The sequence below is a fragment of the Pseudorasbora parva genome, chromosome 21 (genome assembly GCF_024679245.1).
Source record: "Pseudorasbora parva isolate DD20220531a chromosome 21, ASM2467924v1, whole genome shotgun sequence".
NCBI lineage: Eukaryota > Metazoa > Chordata > Actinopteri > Cypriniformes > Gobionidae > Pseudorasbora > Pseudorasbora parva.
The window spans coordinates 34,120,241-34,141,605 of record NC_090192.1 but is presented as its reverse complement, the minus strand read 5'-3'; the positions used below and the strand labels follow the sequence as shown (position 1 = coordinate 34,141,605).

General features: G+C 37.7%; 2 long non-coding RNA genes across 2 annotated transcripts in view; one reads left to right on the top strand and one right to left on the bottom strand.

Annotated features, from left to right (window-relative positions):
* The window catches only part of LOC137056242 (uncharacterized), a 353,174-nt gene extending 342,337 nt beyond the window's left edge, over positions 1-10,837 (top strand). The window contains exon 3 of the long non-coding RNA XR_010900252.1: positions 10,630-10,837. This is a non-coding gene — a long non-coding RNA (uncharacterized lncRNA). The remainder of the gene's footprint in view (positions 1-10,629) is intronic.
* LOC137056244 (uncharacterized) overlaps positions 1-21,365 on the bottom strand; it is a 77,207-nt gene that overhangs the window by 44,718 nt on the left and 11,124 nt on the right. The window lies entirely within an intron of this gene.

Sequence of the window (21,365 nt, the reverse complement as noted above, 5' to 3'; positions counted from 1 at the left end):
TGACAATTGTTTCAAAGCAGCTTTACAGTGTTAAACAGGAAAATATTGCAACAAAATTTTACAAACATTATTGCAACAAAATTATTAGTGAAAGCGCTTTTCTTCTGTTCTTCTTCAAAACAGAAAGTTGCGGCAAGTGTGAGTGCAGGCCAGCGAGGGAGAAGGGAGGGGGACAATCATGCTCAGGGAAATACTTGACAGATAAGTGTAATTTCACTACTTAAAGGGTCATGAAACCCCAAAACACTTTTTTTGAGATGTAAACAGATATGTATAGGCTGCACATCATTGAAAACACTAAGGGTACTCATATATGAAAATAGTTATTTTTGCATTTTTCAGAGCGATTTCTGTCTTCCGGTTTGAAAAGCTTAGTCGGAGCAACGTCACAAATGCTGACGTCGGCACTGCCTTTTCGGCCCAAGTATGGGCTGCTGGGCACATGCTGACGTCGACCGCTCCGAGCGATTCTCGATATATATTCATGACATGAAGCTCATTCAGTCCAATCCCTGCGCTGTAGTATGCATACAAGATAATTTAGTTAATATGCATGAGACAGTCACTTCTGTCAGGCTCGTCTTACATCATTATTGTAGAGATATGGTGGGGAAGTTTTGGAAGCAGCGTGCGGAAAAGTCACGGAGGAAAGCTAGGCGTTGTGCTGATACGAAGTAACGTAAAGGGCGCCGAGCGAGCTGTAACCGGCGCCGTCTGTGGAAGCCTTTGCTACAAAGGCTCGGTAAAGTAAAATTCACCTGAGGAATCGCACGCCGAACCTGCAAGCGTTGACTATCTATGTCAGGAGTGCAAAATAACCAATCTGTAATCTGTAGGCTAATGAACAAAAGCCACGTCCTCTCCGTTTTATTTGTCGTCACAGCTATGCACTAAACCGCATGTGTTCGGGCTCTTAGTGAAACCGTGTGCTGCATATTTGGACAAATATAGATTTAGCTGCCGAGTGATAGACAGCGCGGATCGTCACGGCAACCCAGCGCGCGTCGCTCTGCTTCAGATGCGCGGTCAAGACTAGCCTCAAACCCCTTCGCTTTTACCCCGATCTAGAATTACACATCTCTGTCGCATCGCATGTTGGGTGGTTCACGTTCTCTTATCACGTCGGCGCGTTGTTCATCTTGCCAAACAGCGTGCATATTTGGACATATAGTTTTTTCACGTTTGCAAAATATTTCGTCATGCAGAATAACATTTATTTTCATTTCTCACTGAATTATGCTGGTTTGAACTTCGAAGAGCTGAATGATTTGCGATCTCTGCTGCACGCCACTCATAGCTCTCTCATTCGCTGTACTCATCCCTCATTTAATCTCACTGTGGTAAACAATGCCAACGTGAACCAAGAACATGTCTCAGAACCGCTGTAACTGCTGCTGTTGGTATCGCTTATCTTAATGCACCTACTGACACTCCCCTATTTATGCAAACATTCCCTCTTTCCACACAATACCATCCCACCTTTTCACAGTCAGCCACTCCCCTTTTAACAAGCTTTTTCAAATCGAAGGTGTGAAAAAACACTGCTGCAGCAGGGGGGTTTCATGACCCTTTAAACTGAATGCATGTGCACAACGCTGACTACCACTTTATGTATGTTAGCTTGTGCTGCTAGTCGGTTGCATATGATATCGGAAAAAGTATCGTTAGGAATCAGTATCGAAACTGAGGTATCGAAATTAGCACCGGATCCAGAGATTTTGAACAATACCCAGCCCTCCCTGTCAGTGATCATAATGTTATGCCTGATCGGTGCATATGTGGTGAGGTATTCCAAGATGTGTTTAGACTTTTTATATCCACTGTACATATTACTATATTCTATTCAGATTTCAAATAGTATCTTTCCGTGTTACTAACCAAGCTGAGTTAGCAAAATTGTATTTAATTGGGCCCTATAATACATGGCTCAATGCGATGGTTTCAGCCTGACGCAGCTTATAGCAAATGCACTCGTGTCCATCTGTTCACCCATGGGCTTGCTGGTCTGTAAACGAGGTGTGTTCAGGTGCATTGTTGGTGCATTGCTATTTCGAGGCAACATGGCACCTGCGCCATTGACCAACAAAAACCTGGTCGAATGGTGATTATTTGACCATTCGTGGCAATACACACATGCATTTAAACTGACTTGTCAGGTAGTGATCGACCGATATGGATTTTTTATAACCGATACCGATTATTTGGATGTTTATGTGCCGATAACCCGATATATAGAACCGTTATTTATTTATTGTGTTATTTCTGTTTTTTACAATTACAGCAACAGCACTTAACTGCACTTTTTAAACACTGTAATTTTTGCGGTTTCACTCCCTTACATACAGAACAAAAGACATCTACATCAATATATAGTCTGAAAAAATTCGCTTTTTTTTAAATACAGCGCAGTCCTTTTAACATTAATGCTGTTTCAACTTTTTATTTATAAATGCAGCCATATTAACAACAGGCAAAATACATATATAAAGTCTAATATTTTCAAATGGAGAACATAAATGAGAGTTGAGTCTATCAAATCCCCATAACTATGAGCATAAATATAAGCATTCATTTTAAACTACAGTTTTAAAAGGTTTATGTGTTTAATAGACTAAAGATTGAATATTCTCTGGAATTGTAATAGCTATGATGTATTCGTGGGTTTGTTTCTTTTTCTTATCTCATCTAGTACGGTATCAAAATTAATGTTTGTGTATGTCTATGAAATGCTGACGACAGCGCTGTTTTCATCTCTGCGTTTAACTTGCACATCTCGCGGAGATAGGCCTAATACATTTTCACGGAGCTGTAATTAATTAGATATTTATTATATAAATGTTATAAAGCAGACGTTAATATAATTAGGAGTTTTAAACGAGTCTGTCTTACATACGGTGACTATCCTATGCTGGAGCAGCAACTCCGTGAGAGAATGCGACAGAGCATAAACAACACAGAGAGAAATAAGTTTAGCGCTTTCCAACATGCTCTCATTCATGGTGGCCTAATAATTCATTTTCACGGAGCTGTAATTAATAAGATGTTTATTATATAAATGTTATATAGCAGACGTTAATATAATTTAAGGAGTTTTAAACGAGTTGGTCTTGTTTAGCCTACTGTAACGTTAGCATATATGCTGGAGCAACAACTCGGTGAGTCAACGGCTGAATGCAACTGAGCATAAACACACAGAAAGAAAGAAATTCGGTGCTTTTACTTCCAACATGCTCTCATTCATGGCTGTTTTGTTTCATTCATGTGAAGTTACGTCTTTATTGTGACATAACGGATTACCTGACGACTCTGTCAGTGAGTCGTCTCTACAGTGCCATGTTTAAACTATATAATATCATCTCATAACATCTTATTTGTGCATATCTCAATTGTGCATTAATGTTATGTCAAACAAAGTTTATTAATTAAGGGATGCATTTTACCTTTAAACACCGTTGTTGACTCATCTCCCCTCAGACAGTCCGTTAATGGCGCGCTTGTATGCAATTCTCAAAACGTCCACAAGATGGCGCCATTTATCGGGAAATCCGATATTACAAAACCGATATCCGATTATGGGAAAATGCTTAAATATCGGGAAGAATATCGGGAATCCGATATATCGGTTGATCAGTATTGTCAGGTTGAGGGTGTCTATATAATAACATGTAAATAGCGGTCCACCATGGAGCAAGCACACCTGGCTTTTAAAGGGAACGGGAGATGAGACTGATTGTTTTATTGCACGTTATGCCCAAAACTCACCCATGACTCATTAAGAAACTAGGTACAAACCTTTTGGACCATGCGCCTGGCATGACAAGCATTTTTTCCGTTGTTAAAACTAGCAAAAGTGGTTACGGACTCGACCTAAGTGCACCTGCGCCATGAGCTTCAGACATTCTCTTAGAATGTTAAAATAGGGCCCCATATCTTGAAATTGTACTCAATCTGACACTGACATAAGTGACTGAGGTAATGGCTCAGAAGTATGCATACTAAAATGCCTCTCACCAGTTAATTGCAATACACTTGCTATTTCTAACAAATTATTCTTTGATCTGTATTATTAAAACACAGGGTGACTAGATAAATGCACCGCAATAAGCTTTGTTCAATCGTTCTTTAAGACAATCCCCAAACTCCATATTTTAAATATGCATGCATTATTAAATATAGATCAGACTTTGGATTAAGTTTTAAGGGCTCTTTTTGTGCATTTTTTTTAGTCCTTGGTTGCTCATTAACACTATTTTGTAACTAGAAAGTGCAGACTGCAGAATATCAATAAATAAATATCGAGCTTTGTTTCTTTCTTTGCTTGAGATTTAAAATTGCATGACAGGTATACACATACAATATATGAGACTGTCATATTTTATGTTGGTATATGGAGAGGAATATGTATGCACCAATACAGGTCACGGCACACTTAAACCTGTGAGAATACCTCTTGCTGACACTGAGGTGGAAAATGTGGAGGTAATTTGATATTGTGTCTTTATTAGATTAAACTCAAAAAGGTTGCCTTGGGTACGTTGGCTCAGCCGTATCGTGTAACATCATCAATACACGTAGGAGCAGAACAACGACCTTTCTTCTGGCAAATAACCTCAGTTTACACACCCATTTAGTCATTAATTCTGTCCTCATTTGTCTAATCTTTAGAGGTCAAGTCAAGCACAAAGTAACACTAGAGGTAAATCCACTCCAGACACATTGAGTTTGACATCTTGTGTTTTACATTTTAGATTCTAGAGGGCTAAATTGACATTGTTTTTCAAAAGGACTCATTTCTTTCATTTATTCTTGTAAAAAAAAAAAACTAATTAGCCAGCAGGATACAAGATTAAAAAAAGCCAAATACAAGGAAAAATGGCTGTGTCTAGCGAACGTTCTCTATCAGTTGGCTGGTAATTAAAGTGTAACTTCAACGATTTTCAACCTGCTTTGTATTGTTAATGTTAGTAGTGTAAATTTAAAAAGATTACTCAATGTTGCAGCAAAATGTATGTTTATTTGTCAGCAAAAGTCTAGTCTTGCATAGCCAGACCTTCAGACTGACGACAGAAAGTCAGGTCTTTTTCACAGCTTTAATTAGCAAAGGACTGCCCAAGAGGATGTATGACTGACATATAACGCAACCAATCACAGCTCGTTTTGTTCCACGTCATGTTTAGGGCCGTGAAAATGTAAAGTCAATGTCCCTGCAATAACAGACCGGTTGTACATCTATTAATTAATTATTTAATAATGTTGTGCGAGGTTATTGCAACAATGGAGCTGCAAACTTTACATACTTGAAATTCCAGCTTTAGTTGATCCTAAGCTCTGATTGTCACTGGCATTTGTTTCCAGGTGGACCATTAAAGAGCGCAACACACGTCTCGTGGGCATCCTGTAGACTTTAACCAATCAGATGACGACTTTCAAACTCCTGAAGTGTTTACAGATAAGTGTGCCAAATGCATCAGACGTTCAGCCAATAGTCCATCATACTTCCGCATTTTACACCCCCGCTGATGAACAAGTTTTTCACTACAATTGTATCATACTTTATCTACTCTTTAAACACTATGGTAAAAAAAGGAACACTATGGCAGCAGTCTTCTTACCTGTACACAACAGCATTTTGCTTCAGGTGGTTGGGATGGAACTGACAGAACAGTAGTTTCTTTCAGTGTTCCCCTTCTATTTGGCCTTCATTGTCATCCAGTTTGAAATGTTGATTACAAACACAGAGGTTTTCAGATTTCCATCATGCTGTTCTCTCCATATTCTTTACAGCCTTTAGCCGCTGCCTACAACACACTGGGTCCTTCACGGGAAACCAAAAATAACTCTCTCCCACTAAATGTGCGCTCTTTGAATTCTTGCACCTGAGAATACAAGTCACCAACATTATTCAGTTTGCTTAGAAGTATTTCCTAAAGTAAAGTGGTATTTGACCCCTGTCAAGCGTACCCATTGGTGCAGATTGGCTTGATGACATAGATGTGACATAAGCACCCTGTCTGACAGTTGTAAGTCTTCTAGTTGTGGAAAGTGAAATCTGAATCACATTGTTTAAATGTTTTATCCCATTGCTTTTCGCTCACTATGGGCTTCTCCCCATTCTTCTCCCTTGGCTTTATCAGACTTTATGTCTCCACATCCCCCCGACTGTCTCATAGACAGTAAAAGATTAGCCTAACGTGGTCATCCTCAATTCTAGTCAGAATATGAGTCTGAAACTGCTCCATTGGGCTGTGATTATGGGGTGTGTTTCAACCAAACCAGGAAAGACATCAGTTGGATAGAGCTACAACCAATAAGAGCAACGAAGCGACGCATTGTCAAATGTCAACATAGTTCAACTGCACTGTGTTGCCATGTCCGCGTTTTTCCCCCCCGGTTGTTTTCTATGTCCGCGGGTTGAAGCGACTATTATGTGATATATAGATCCATGAGTGCGAATTTTAGCAGGCAACCTTGCCGAAATAACACACATTTTACCCCCCAAACGCCATTTTTCCCCGGAGAACCCCCCGAGAAGCTATTGTTTAGGGCTAGTAGTTGGCGGGTTTTGTTGTAAAAACTTGGCAACCCTGTCTACACGCGCGCTGAAATCAGGCTGGAATACACGATCTTTGTCGGTGTTGTAAAAAAATAAAAGAATTTAATGATACACAGAGTACTTACCCAACATGATCATCTTTTCTGAGAGAAATTGTGATGGTGGATGCATATACAAACAAGCTCTCCGTTTAGGATTCGAAAAAAAAATATAATCCAAGTCCCGTTTGATTACGTGCATGATTACGTTACTGTTGAGCCCTCCCTGATGATTTCATTGGTCCGAACAGTTTCTGTTCGGGGATAATTACTCCTCTATGGAGCAAGGCCAGACCGAACTGCCAGACCTAAAAAAATCATGGGCGGGGCTAAGTTTGGCTGGAATCCAGGCTAGTAAAAGATTGCTTCTGAGCGTCTCCTCCTGTCTATACGGTAATTTCTCTACTGTGCGACAGAGTCGCGTTGGTTATGACGCAATCGTTAGCCTATTTTTACAAAAACGGCTTCTACGGGGCGATAGTGTAAGATACAAGGTAATGGAGCCTTTTATACATTGTTGTGTTTCTTTAGAAATAAAATATGTACAAAAAGAGTCTTTAAACCCCTTAGATATAAAGTTATTCACTGTCAAAGTGACACAAAAATGAATGGGAGTCAATGTGATGCTAACAGCAGGTTAGCAATGGCGGCCCCTATGGGAGGTGCGCTTTCCGAGTGCTAGATTACCCCCTTGGTGTTTTCCTACCTTTGGTTACTTCTTTTTGTTTTAATGGAAATTACAGAATTACAGTACAATTACAGAAGAATAAAATTCAGCATATTTCATTACATTTTGGATCTTGGAAAGGGTTCAGTTTGAGCAGATGTTATACCATCATCACTCCTTTTCAGAGCTCATTTCCCATTATATTCAGCATCTGGCTCATATTCGCGATCTCAAACATTTTTTTTTTCAAAACTATCAGTTCAGCATCTTGAAAATCAATATTTTGATCGCTGACAGCTTCTTCACCCGATCCACCATCAAGTGGCAGTGACTAATATTTGATTGCATTCAGTACTTGCTCTTCAGTCAATCGCTGAGACATTTCAAATTTAGCAAATTATTCTTGTGTTCTGCCTGAAGTAACTATGAGTGAAACGTCTCTTCATCATTGTATGTTAGACATAGCCACCTTGAGGAATAAAGGTGAATTGCACTTAGTGTGTCATTAAATATTCAATAATTGCTGTGAAGAAGAAAAAAAATACGGACAGTCTTACCTCAGGTCTTTAGCAACCCTATACAAAAAATGTATGGAAAAACAGGCATTCTATTACAAATTTTTTTTTATAATTCATGTCATCGTATATTGTTTAAGGAGTTGAATGAGGAATACAAAGAAGGTTAGTGTCTTACTTTAAAAAAATGAATAAGAAGGAGGGTAGTGAAAGACATTCCAGGTCGCTAAAGACACAAAGTATGCATTTAAGAGTTAAAAACATTGCAAAATACACTACCAGCCACTTATATATATATATATATATATATATATATATATATATATATATATATATATATATATATACTGTAGGGAGAGAACAACTATTTTGCTTGGTAAAATTGTATTTTTGTTTGCATTTACTACTAAAAGGTACATATGAAAATTACTCTGTGTCGCTGTGGGTTGTTTCATGGGTTACTAAATATATAATAAAAATAAATAAATGTCATCATCAAAATCACCAACAGTGACAGTATGTATAATTTAGCTTCTTCACCATCAGGTGGATCCACTTGTGTCTCCACAACAGCTGAAGTCTGATGCATACGTTACGACTCCAGCCACCACGACTCCACTCTGCGTGCCACGGCGGAGAGAGGAAATGTCAGAATTCTACACAGAGTGCAATTCAAGCTGCCAAACCTCAAAAGTGATGGGAGCTTTTCAAAGCCGACTCATTAAATATAGACCCATAACATGTACGCTTTGAAGAGCCTCTTTGAAAACGTAATCTTATGGGAAAGTCGCGAATGAATGGTTATCAGAAAACTAGCAGGTGGAAAGATGAATATGGTCTTTTAAAACTTGCTGCTTGAGATCTGTCAGTGTTAGTGGCCAGTGTTCATGACTTACTGCATCTGAGCGTTTCAGTATTAGCAATATAATAAGCCACAATTCATCATCAGTCTTTACTTAACTGAAATCAACCCTTTAGAGTGTTTTAAGAGCTTGTAAATGTTCACACGCTCCAATTTCTATTAAGGCAGGGCCAATTTGTGTCCACTAACTTTTTCTCTATACTATACCACAAAAGTAGACAATAATAAGCACCACAAGAATATTGCTCATGCTATTTAAGTACAACATGACCTTTAACTACCTTAACTTTCACAGCTGATTTGACAAACTACGACATGGTATAAGTAACAAAAGTACATTTTTTTCCATAGCAACATAGCGGGGTTGCAATTCTGTCACAAGCGTTGCTATGCGTCATACCATTCATGAGATTTTCAGTAAATGTATTGCAGCAAGTGGTTATAGAACTTTAAAAAGACCTGTATATGAAATATTACATAATATAAAGTTATTTTAAACAATTAGACTCGCTAATATAATGTTGTATCTGCTTTATTGTCAGGTATATAGAGAATAATTAAAGAGATCCCTATTAAACAGATGGTATTTGAAACTAAATTAAATTATGCTGGATTTTTGTTAATGCTGCTTGAGTGCGTGCGGAAGGAGAGGAAAATGAGTCATGCCAAATACTAATATATTCTGAAATGTGTTGCAAATGTTAACACGATCTGGTAATATGTTTTGTAATGAAAACAATTGTATTAAAGATTTTAATTATGCGATCATTTATGACATATCAGCCAAGAGTTTCTAAACCTACATGCATTTTTTATTTTTTTATTTGAGGAACACACAAAAGATAATATTTTGAAGAACAATGGTGACCACTGACTTAAAAAGTACAGACAAAAAAAAAAAAAAAAAAAAAAAAAAAAAAAAGATACGCCTCCAAATTTCTTCCCTTATGTTCCATAAAATAATGAAAGGGATGCCGTTTTGGAACAATATAAAGATGAGCAATAATGGCAGACTTCATTTTCGTGCAAAATCCCTTTTTAAGAACTTTTGGACCATATTTTTCTGCAAAAGTGCCGTGTAAGAAGATCCACAGAACGCATTCAAAATTGAAAGTTAAAATTGTGTAGCGCTATACGAAATTAGATTTAAAAAAGGGAGCAGCACAAAAGTGCAGCTGTGTCACTGACTTCATTAAACCGCAGGAGTTCATTGCCGAATAATTCTTGGAAAAAAATGTAATCAAGTTATCTCATGTGAACCCTGTGTACTCGAATAAATAGCTGTTCAGTCGGAGGGCTCCCCTGATAGGTTCAAGCTGTTATCAACTCCAGATTAATTTAACTGCAGATCATTTCATCCACTTCTGAATGAAAACGCGCAAAATTAAGACGCTGCGCATCACATTTGACCATGTTAACTAAATTTCCTTTTCTTACAGTGAATCTTAATGAACTGCAAATGAAAAAAAAAAAAAAAAGAGAGACGGTAGTAGCCTTGTGGCTAAAGACCCGGCCATGCGGGTGAAGTACTGTAAGCCAGTACGTCACGATCTTTGCTACCACCACAGAGGCACAGGGCACTTAACATTCAATTGCTCCAAGGGTCTGTTCCTGTCACTAGTTCACAGTCTTTGTGGGTAAGAGAGTCAACTAAACAAGGGGCTTTCGAACTGAGGAAGGTTCTAAGGGTCTCCAGAACATTTCAGAGAATTAAAAAAACTAAGCAAAAATGGATCAAGTCCACTGAACATTAGTGGTTTCAACAGTTTAAATGTTTGGATCTGTGACAGATGAAGGAAGGGGGTCCCTCATAAAGGTTCATCAATCATATTTGGGGGGCCTTGGCATCATAAAGTTTGAAAACCCCTGAACTAAACAACACATTTCAATGGACAGCAGTATTTCTGCTAAGATTGCTGATAGATGTTGACTTTTGATCTTCTGTGTTAAACTAAAGCCCAGGCTTGATTTGTGTGTGAATTGTTTTCCACCAGGCGGCTGATGCTATATTGAGTGGTGGAGAGGATTAAGCTCAGGGATGGTGACCGTGAGGTTGGTGGTTCAAGCTCCACAAGGAGCCACCACAACCGGGGCCTTTTGCAAGTCCTTTAACCCTGGGTTACTCCAAGAGGACTGTCCCTCTGCTTTGGATAAAAGCAGTTGCCAAGTAACTACTACTGACTGCTATTGTTGTTTTTTTAAGAAGAGCACCACGTTTACAGCCTTTTTTTTCTCTCAAAAAAAGTAAAAAGAAAAAATAATAATATTTTATATATATATATATATATATATATATATATATATATATATATATATATATATATAAAATATTATATATATTAAAATATTATAAATATTATATATATATATATATATATATATATATATATATATATATATATATATATATATATATATATATATATATATATATATATATATATATATATAATATAGTTTTTCTTACACAAATGCATTGCTTCACTTCAGAAGGCCTTTATTAACCCCCTGGGGCAATGTGGAGTAAATTTATGAAGAATATTTATTAATAAAACTTTGTGTGTTCATCAGAAAGAAGAAAGTCGTATACATCTAGGATGTCTTTAGGGTAAATAAATCATGGGGTGATTTTCATTTTAAAATGAACTAATCCTTAAAGTGTGATGCCAATGTTATAATCATTTCTGTCACGACAACTTTCTGAGGGTTTGGTTTGATAATGGGTATGAAAATGTTGATATATTTGGTCTTGGTGGAATAGATCTGCTACGCTGCTGCTGCTGCAGAGCAAGTACAGGACTTGCTTCTGCCAATACATACATACGCAAGTAAGACATGCTGCTGCTGTACAATAGAAGTATACATACAAACCTCAATGGAAGATCTATACAGGTGGAGCTGGGGAAGATGGAGGGTTTCTGAAAGTGTGCTGCACTGCTGAGGCATTTACCATTAACCAAGTACTGTAAGATTAAGCAATCGCGTTCATTGGCTACTAATACAGCAGAAACTAATCAGCTGTGCTCCATGATTGCAAGTGTTCGAGTTAAACAGCACAGTCGCTAGTTCTAGTGGTGCCATCAGACATCGTTGTTGTCCTGACATAATCTTGCTACTGCTCGAGAGTAAACACTGACATGACTTTTACAGCTCAGGTTATTGGGTCATAACAATTTGTTGGCAGAACTGGGCGCCTACAAGGGATTTTTTTTTTTCTGGAAGGTCTGACAACTGCCGAGCAACCGCCACTGACAGGTCTCTAAATATTACAGATTTATTTAATCAAAATTGCTTTGTTTGTGCAGATGTGCCATACAGCTTGGAATGTTGTACTCAGCATAGTTTGTGCATTGCAAAACATCCAAAGGAGATGCAGAGACGATCAAATCTGGCAGTGATCCTAAGCCTCGGGATAAGGCCAAAGACCAAATACAACAAAGATGGAGGGGAGATGAAAAAGTATAGATAAATCTGCAGGAGGAGGGGTGGTGGAGTAGAGCAAACATGCTTTGGGCGAGTGCTTGTTCAGTGCCATCACAGAGGGTTTGAGAAGAATCTCTCTTGTGCAGTGCAAAAATAATATTTGCTGTTTCATATTTCAAAAAATATACTTATATGCGGCTGCACAGTGTGTGGAGCTATGAGAGGCTTGGGAAGGAATGAGAGAACTAAGGCCCTAATGTCTACGGAAAAAGTGTGAAAAATTGCCACTGTCCCTTTCATCTTTTCTTTTCTTTTTTTTAACCACTATTGAATTTTTTCAAAAGCAGAAGACTTCAAAGAGTTGGGGGAAAGTCATGAGTGTGGGGAGTAATGTAATTTTTGGGGAAACTGAAAGAACACTACTACATAAGGGTTCAGCTGTAGTGTATCTGTTTAAATTTCATCATTGGTTACTCAACAACCTGTTTAATAAATAATATGCTTATCATAAAATAACAGCTAAATAGATCAATTAGTACTTTTCTGTATAAAAAACATTTTATAAAGTAATACAAAGTGAACACATGTAACGATGATACTCTGAAAAAGCAATGTTTCTAGCATCAGAGCCATTGAGTCTATAAGGTGCGAAATGATGGGTAAATCATATTATATATATACATACATACATACATACACATATACACTTTTTTAATTTGATAATATGTTCTGAGTAAACGACCCCAGCAATGAAGAACAGATTGACAAAAATGGATCGCTACATAGCTTTTGAGTGCTGTGGAAAAATAAACATTTTACAAAATAAATATTTTACCTTAGAATGTAGGTTTGCAGTCTGTATTGAATGTGATGTAATAAAAACACAGAGTGTTGTGAAATAATGCAGGAATGTCTTTCTACTGAATTTGGAAAGTCGTGTGCTGCATGTAAAAAAAAAAAAAAAAATGTTAAGTTACTTGTGTGTTACTTTTTCTTACTTTGGGAAATGTAAAGGCACTTTCACACTTAAAGTAAAATGAATATGCCTCAGTCTGAAGTACACTCAAAAAAAAAAAAAAATTACAAATGTGTACCTTTTGAAGGGATAGTTCATTTTAAAAGGAAAATTCTGTCATCCTTTACTCGCCCTCAAGTTGTTTCAAATTTCTTTCTTCAGCTGAACACAGGAAGATTTTTTGAAGAATGTCAGTAACCAAAAAAAGAGCCACTGACTTCCATAGTATTTTTATTTCCTACTATGGAAGTCAATGGCTCCAGTTAACTAGCCTGGATGCCAGCCAAACTTAGCCCCGCCCACAAAATGTTTAGGTCTGGCAGTTCGGTCTGGCCTTGCTCCATAGAGGAGTAATTATCTCTGAACAGAAACTGTTCGGACCAATGAAATCATCAGGGCGGGCTTTAGACGATGACGGACAGATGATCAACAGTAACGTAATCATTCACGTCATCAAAGGGGCTTGGATTATATTTTTTCGAATCCTAAACGGAGAGCTTGTATTCAATATGCATTCACCTTCACAATTTCTCTCAGAAATGATGATCATGTTGGGTAAGTACTCTGTGTATCATTAAATTCTTTTATTTTTTTACAACACCGGCAAAGATCGTGTATTCCAGCCTGATTTCAGCGCGCGTACAGACAGGTTTGCCAAGTTTTTACAACAAAACCCGCCAACTACTAGCCCTAAACAATAGCTTCTCGGGGGGTTCTCCGGGGGAAAATGGCATTTGGGGGATAAAATGTGTTATTTTGGCAAGGTTGCCTGCTAAAATTCGCACTCATGGGTCTACATATCACATAATAGTCGCTTCAACCTGCGGACATAGAAAACAACCCGTGGGGAAAAAACGCGGACTTGGCAACACAGTGCAGTTGAACTATGTTGACATTTGACAAAGCGTCGCTTCAATTGGTTGTAGGTCTATCCAATTGATGTCTTTCCAGCAGTTTCAGACTCATATTCTGACTAGAATTGAGGCTACCAGTTAACTTTTCGGTTACTGACATTCTTCAAAAAATCTTCCCTTGTGTTCAGCTGAAGAAAGAAATTCATACAGGTTTGAAACAACTTGAGGGTGAGTAAAGGACGACAGAATTTTAATTTTAAAGTGAACTATCCCTTTAAGGCACTGGGGTGGTACCTTTAAGGGTAAATTAATGTAACTGTGTCAGGGATAGGCAAGTTCGGTCCTAGAAATCTGATGTCCTGCAGAGTTTATTTTCAAAAAAATTGTCCTCCACTGTTCCTTTTTTTTCTGAGAATGTAAATGCAAATCTACGCATTTACAGTAGAAGGAAGGACTATTACAAAACCCATCATTTTTACACATCACACTATCATAATTTTTTTCAACCTTGGGTCAACAAATGGGAAAACAAAGCAACTTGTGTTACTTATTTGAAAAAGTAACTCATATTTTGTTGTAAATTTTAAAGTAATGTGTTAGTTTATTAGTTACTTCAAAAAGTAATTGATTACGTAACTCGCGTTACTAGTTATGCATTACCCCAACAGTGATTTACAGCTTATTCAGTCTGAACAATAGAAATCTGTAGAAAAACTTAGACACATGTGGAATGTAGTGATATAATTATGTACAGTTACATAAAATAATAATTAAACTGCAGTTAGGTAACTGAAACAAGCTTCCCCTTTATCGATCGCTTATTCGCTTTACTCATCTGCCATAATATAGTTAGGCTTATAAATCATTCGAATATTCAGCACAATCATTAGAATATACTCCAGGGTTTCTACTGATACAAAGCCATATGCTAATCGCTGAAGTAACCATTAAAAACTGACTGAACCAACTCTTAAATGTAGGTCATGTAAAGGCCTGTTGACAAGATATGAAACTATAGGTGACTTCGACTCCCGAGTTTAGAGGTATCGTGGACGTTTTAGCGAGTGACTGGGCTCTGATCTTCAGGCCTGACCTCTGTGCAGATGATGGATGGGTAAGAGCCAGCACTGATAGCTGCATATCCATCAAACAAAGGCTCCCTTGATGAATGAATATGTCCTCTATCAAACGTGCATCACCTCATGAGCTGTCATTTGTGGTGAAATGCGTTCTTCCTTTAGCATGAGATTAATGAACTCAGGAAATGATTTAGTCAGCAGCTCACAGAAGGTCAAAAGGAGGTGAGTGTAGGTAAGTTTGGGAGCTGAAAGCTAACCATAACTTGATCAGAAAGAGTGATCACTGTCAGGGCAACTGCCACAGCAGATTTTACATTCGGACATATCACTTATAGAAGTCATTCAACTGAAAACAAAAGGACAGAAATACCAGTTGTAAGTGTTGAAGTCCATGTGGCTGGTTGCTAGGCAGGTGTGTTATGCATATTTGTGTAGTTCACTAGTAAATGCATGAAGGGGATCAAATTGGCATACTATGATTTTTAAAAACTGTATCAATGTGTAGTGATTTTACTTTAGCCCACCTAGGGACACCAATTATGCAGTGATTGGTACTCACAACACCACTGATGTGGTGATTTTTGGATCACACGTCCCTTAAGGTGTGTTTGACTACATCAGATGACAACTTTCCCCATTTCTTAGTTTAGGACACCACTCAAGGACTTGTACCTTGGCAGTATGAGAACACTTCCAACAGGGGGCTGTTCAATCATTTAGAATTAATGTAAATTGGAGGGAGTTTGGCAGCTGATTTACCTGAAAGAGTGGTGAGATACTGTTAACGTGTAGAGCCTCTTCTGTATTATATCAACACAGGGTGTAGTAAAATGTATTCTCACAAAATACAAGTGAATAAGTAGGGTGTGTATATGGCAGAGTTATGTTATCTTGTGGAAAAATAGACTGTTGTTTCTCTGGAACTACTAATGTGAAAAACCTTATTATGAATCAAACTAATAATTAGAAAACCATATACTGATAATATACTGTACACCAATGCCAAGGTATCTGAAAAGAGGTTTGGTTAAATGACATTCAAGTTCCACGTTATAATTGATATTCTGTCTCTCTAACAAAGAAAACACCTATACAAATTTTGAAGTAGGGATCAACTGTATTACTTCACACAATCAGTCATCTCAATAAAGAGTTACTTCTTCAAACCTGTTTGCTGATTAAGTTCATTTGATATACAAACATACCATATGCAAAACCCACACATATCAATGACAATGGACTTCCTTTACACAATATTTGAATAACACCTAGTTGAAGAGACCTTCTCCAAATAGTAAAAAAAAAAAAAAAAATCCACATAAAAACAATCAATAACCCAAAACAAAAATCACAGATAGTCTCATGCGCAGAAAGGTTATTTAAGGAAAATGCTTGTAATAACAAAACAAAACCACACAATTCTGTCCTATATCTTACTCTACTACTTCCTCATCTTTTAACCACACCAAGTGAGCACACTAGGACCCCCTGGTGGTGCGGATGAATACTACAACCACTAGAACCTTGTACAGTTCATGACACTGTTACAACGTGGTCGAGTGCGCAGTCCATTGGCAGAGACATTTCCCAGTGTGTGTGTGATAGTGCAGTGGGTAAAGGAGCCCAGAACTAACAGCCCTAGAACACAAAGTTCTGTGAGACACTGACTCCTGGAGCAAAAAAGGGTCCTAAAATCTGAAACATGCAGACGAAGGCATACCACATGACGTGAAGTGAAGATTTGCTCTCTGTGTATCTTTTGCCTCTCTGGGCCAGACACTCAGAACTTGGGCAATCTGCTTTTGTCTCTCTGATATGGAGACTTGGATCCGGTCTGTTATTGTCTCGCCGGATTAAGACTCTGAACGTAGTGTTTGTCAATGTCTCTTTCCTAACAGACTAAAGTTTTAGAACGTGGTCGTATCTGATGCTGCCTCACAATCTGTAGACCCCAGATCATGGAATTTGTTGTTGTCTCTCTGGCTAAACCGGAGTCTCAGAACAGTTTTGTCTCTTCCGATGGGAGACAGAACTTTGTTGATCTGTTTATGTCTCTCCCCTTACAGGACAGACTCAGAACAGTATATCTGTTATGTCCCATCTGACGGGAGACTCAGAACTTTGTAGATCTGTTCCGTCTCACCTTTGCAGGCCAGAGACTCAGAACAAGAACTGTCTGTTGAAAGGGTAGATGTATCCCTTTCCAATAAAGAGGATATTGCAATTTGGCGTTTCTTAATTCCAGTGCTGCAATTGGCTGCTGGCATCAGAGGGGGCACACACAGAGTGGCCAATCCTTCTTTCCCCTATTTAACTCATTTGCATAAAGCACACAGTTAGAGATTGCATTTTACCAACGCATTTCACACTTTCCAAACCACCACCAGAATACCTTTGGCAATATTCTAAACAAATAAGTCTACACAAGATGGGAAAAGATTGAACTTTCATGCATTAATTATTTATACATTAACAGCTGAATTTGTTCACAATGTTGCACTACAAACATATGTCACAGAGAATACTTATTTCTCTGAATACATATGAAATGGATGTGTGTAGTTTGCATCAGTTTGCAAAGGTTTGCAAACATAGTTTGGAAATCTTGAAACTCCATCCGGAGGTCCTGAGGATATTTTTTTATGAGAGTCACAGATCAAAATGTAGCAAACTTTTGTCCACTTGGACAATGGATAAAACCATTAACAGTCGTGGCCAAAATTATTAGAATACCTGACAGATCTGAAAATATTCACCTTTTTTTTTGCATTCAAATTTCATAATGTTCATGAAACATGCAGATGGTTGCTCTGACCAACAAATAATAGATGAAGTGAGTCTTATTGTTTTTATCCACTTTTAAATTTAATATTTGATATGTCCACCTTTTGCAGCTATTACAGCAGCACATCTCTCTGGCATAGTGTACAATATATTTCCTCTGATAACTTCAACACTAATGTTATCCAATACCTTCTGCAGCCTTCCAATACCTTCCTTTCAATGTACAATAGATCTGTCCACTTTACTTGCCCCAAATCTGCTCGATTGGGTTGAGTTCTGGACTTTGAGGGGTCCAGTCCCCCTGCAGGTAGTTCCAGCAATAGTTAGATGAATATTTTGTGTCATTGTCTTCTTGGAAAATAAATCCAGGCACAATAAGACGACTCCCAGATGCCAAGTGTTCTAATCATTTTGGCCACCACTGTATTTATTTGATATTCCGTTAATTCTTTAGAAAAATAAATAAATGAATCTGAATTTCATCAATCTCATTTTCATATTTCTTGGTCATAGGATGAGGAAAAATGATACAAATATTTGTATCACTACCCCAAGTATGCATTCGTATCCATAAAAGAGAAATACTTGTATGACCTACTACTTCTGCCGTGATTCTCAAGTTCACATTCAATGGACATTTTACTTTCCATAGAGTAGACCATGGGAGAGGAGACATGAATGGCAGGAAAATTATGCAACTTACTCTATTGCTCACTTGATAATATTAACAGTGAATATAGTACATTCAGACTGCATTCATATTGCACACATTCATGCTTGATAATACTTTATTCATACTGTAAACGTACTTCTTAACTGTCATGAAGTTCTCAAATGTAGAACTTACTGAAACCGTATATGTGGTTTCAGATGCAATAGATGAGAGGCAATGGGAAATGACACAATAAAAAATGCTGGGTTAAAAACAAGTCAGGTTGGGTTGAAAATGGACTAACCCAGAAATTGGGTTGTTTAAAGGTGCACTATGCAACTTTTCGTCCACTGATAGGAGCCTATTCTAAACGGCTCGTGAGTACCGGGACTTTTATTATGACGGGACGTGCGCACGCACTTCCGCTTTTTCCGGTCAGGTAAAAACAGCTATTTTTATCATATCAGATACATTTAAGGGGCCAAGGGCTTCGGCCATCCGTCCACTCTCTTCCCTGAACTGAAATGAAGTAGTGGGCTGTACTTTCCACACGATTGACATCAGGTTCAAGTACGACAGGTTAGCTGGTGGTTATGTTGCCCGCATACCGCCTCCCATGGCCGAGACTGGTATAACGATACCTGTCGGGCCGGGGATAGTAATGCTACTGCTAATTAAGGTTGATATCTCTGCAGCACTATATCTTGACTTTTTTTTTTTTAATGACATCATCGCCCTTATTTCTTCTCATTCATTTGATGCGTGTAGGTCATTTTTTGGATTTTTTACCTCAATTTTTACACATGGAACCTTTAAACCATCAGTGGATACATTGAAACAACCCAATTTCTGGGTTTGTCCATTTTCAACCATAATCTATTTTCTATTTACACTCAGTGAAAATAGCTTATTTTATAAATGATAATTGCTATTTACACTAAGTGCAAATAACAATAGATGTTATTTACACCAAGTGTTAATGGCAACTAGATTCTATTTACACTCAGTGAAAATACAATTTTCTTAGTAATAGATGTACTTACACAATTGCAAATTGCTGTAGATTCTATTTACTAAGTGACAATAGTGATACATTGTATTTTACACCACATAAAAGTAGCAGTTCTTTGCCATATAAACAGTAATTACATGTAGTTTATCATTTATTTTGACAGATACATATTATTTGCACCTCAGTATTGTTGTACATTAACATTAACTAAAAGCCCTCCCTACACCTATCCCTAATCCTACCCAATAAATGCTTTTATTATTATAACTTTTTGTTTGGCTCGTTATTTTCACATTTATAACATTTTCTTAATTTGTATTGAAAACAAATGCCTTTCCGATGTGATTTGTGATAAGAAAAGAGAGAAGAGCAAAGCTCTGCAAAAGGCGGATTCGAAACCATGTTGATCGCTATTTGCACTTGGTGTGAATAGACACTCAGTATCTAAAATATACTATACAGTAAATCAAATTTTGTTTATTTTGTTTAGAAAAGTACAACTGTATTTAAAAATAATAATAATTGTCTGTAATTCATATATATATGGTATATAATTTTATATGGTATACAAGGAAAGTGGACAAATAGAAAACTATTAATTACAATAAGAGTCCTTTTGTCCCCCTTTATGCACGTATAGTGTTTTTTTTTTTTTTTTGGTTCATGCATTCAAGGGTTAAAAAAAACATTACAAACTTGTATGCATTTACTTCCTCTGTGGAACACAATATAAAAGGAAAACTTTTGCATTTTGGATAAACAACTCCACAATTTCCACAGGGGAAAAAAAAGTCTTGAGGGTGGCCACTGGGCAGACGATGACAGAATATTCATTTTAAAGCAAATGATCTGCAGAAGGTGCGACTTGGACTGTCACACCTTCCTCTCACAGTCTGAATGGGCATGATGCTTCTGTTGCTAGGATACAGACCTGGGCAGTATATTAAGGTGTATCAAAAAATTACGTCAGCAGTGCTGTTTATTTGTTATGCATTTGAAACATCAAGGGGTCTGGGAAGAGGAAATGATGAGCTACTAGAGATTAAAGGCTCGAGGTTTCAGGAACACAATCATTATGTCTGAACTGTGGTTGGATTGGGAGAGATGTTTAGAGGTGACAGGAAACAAATTGATTTGTGCTTCAAGGAGGGGACTAAAGTCCTGCTATCTCTATGTGTATGGCATAAGTCAATAGTTTCTGAGATTCTTTCATTTAAACCTTGTGCCTGTTGCATGTATGCACATTTGTAGAAATAAAACCAAAGATGCTTACTTCTTTGATTTTATAATAAGAAATGCATTTCCTCTGAGACTATCAGATACAGCTTTTGTATTGCTAGCTACAGGTTTATGTTTATAGCCCATGGGGAGACTGTCTGGGGTCCCAGCAGTTTCTCTCCAGCCGTGTCTGCCAATACTAATGTCTGTTGTTTTTTTTTGTTTTTTTTACCCCTCCATGAAAACAAACCTGGAATGAAAATGGCCCGTATAGCTCTCTTGTATGTGCATGTATGAATGGGGGGAAGGGGTTGGGGTGGAGAGGGAAAATAAGAGGTTTATTTCAGTTTAGGGTGGTAAACAGAATCAAAGGTCTTTTTGGTGTAGTGGACAAAAGCTCAAGGCTGGTAACTGGATGGTTGCTGGTTCAAGCCCTGAAAGGAATAAGCAATGAACGTCAATTGTGCCCTTGAGCCTCTGCTCGTTTTTGCCATTCCTTTGGATTTGTAGTACTTTAATCAAACCATTCATTCTGATGTTCTTTAAAATAAAAGACAAGAGGAAAAAAAAATTGTCATATACTGATATATCAGAATTCTCCGTAGGGATGGGTACCGAAAACCGGTATTAAACGGGCCCGGGGGTGAATTTTGAAAGACCGTTGTATCGATAAGCTCAGACGTTATCGGTTCT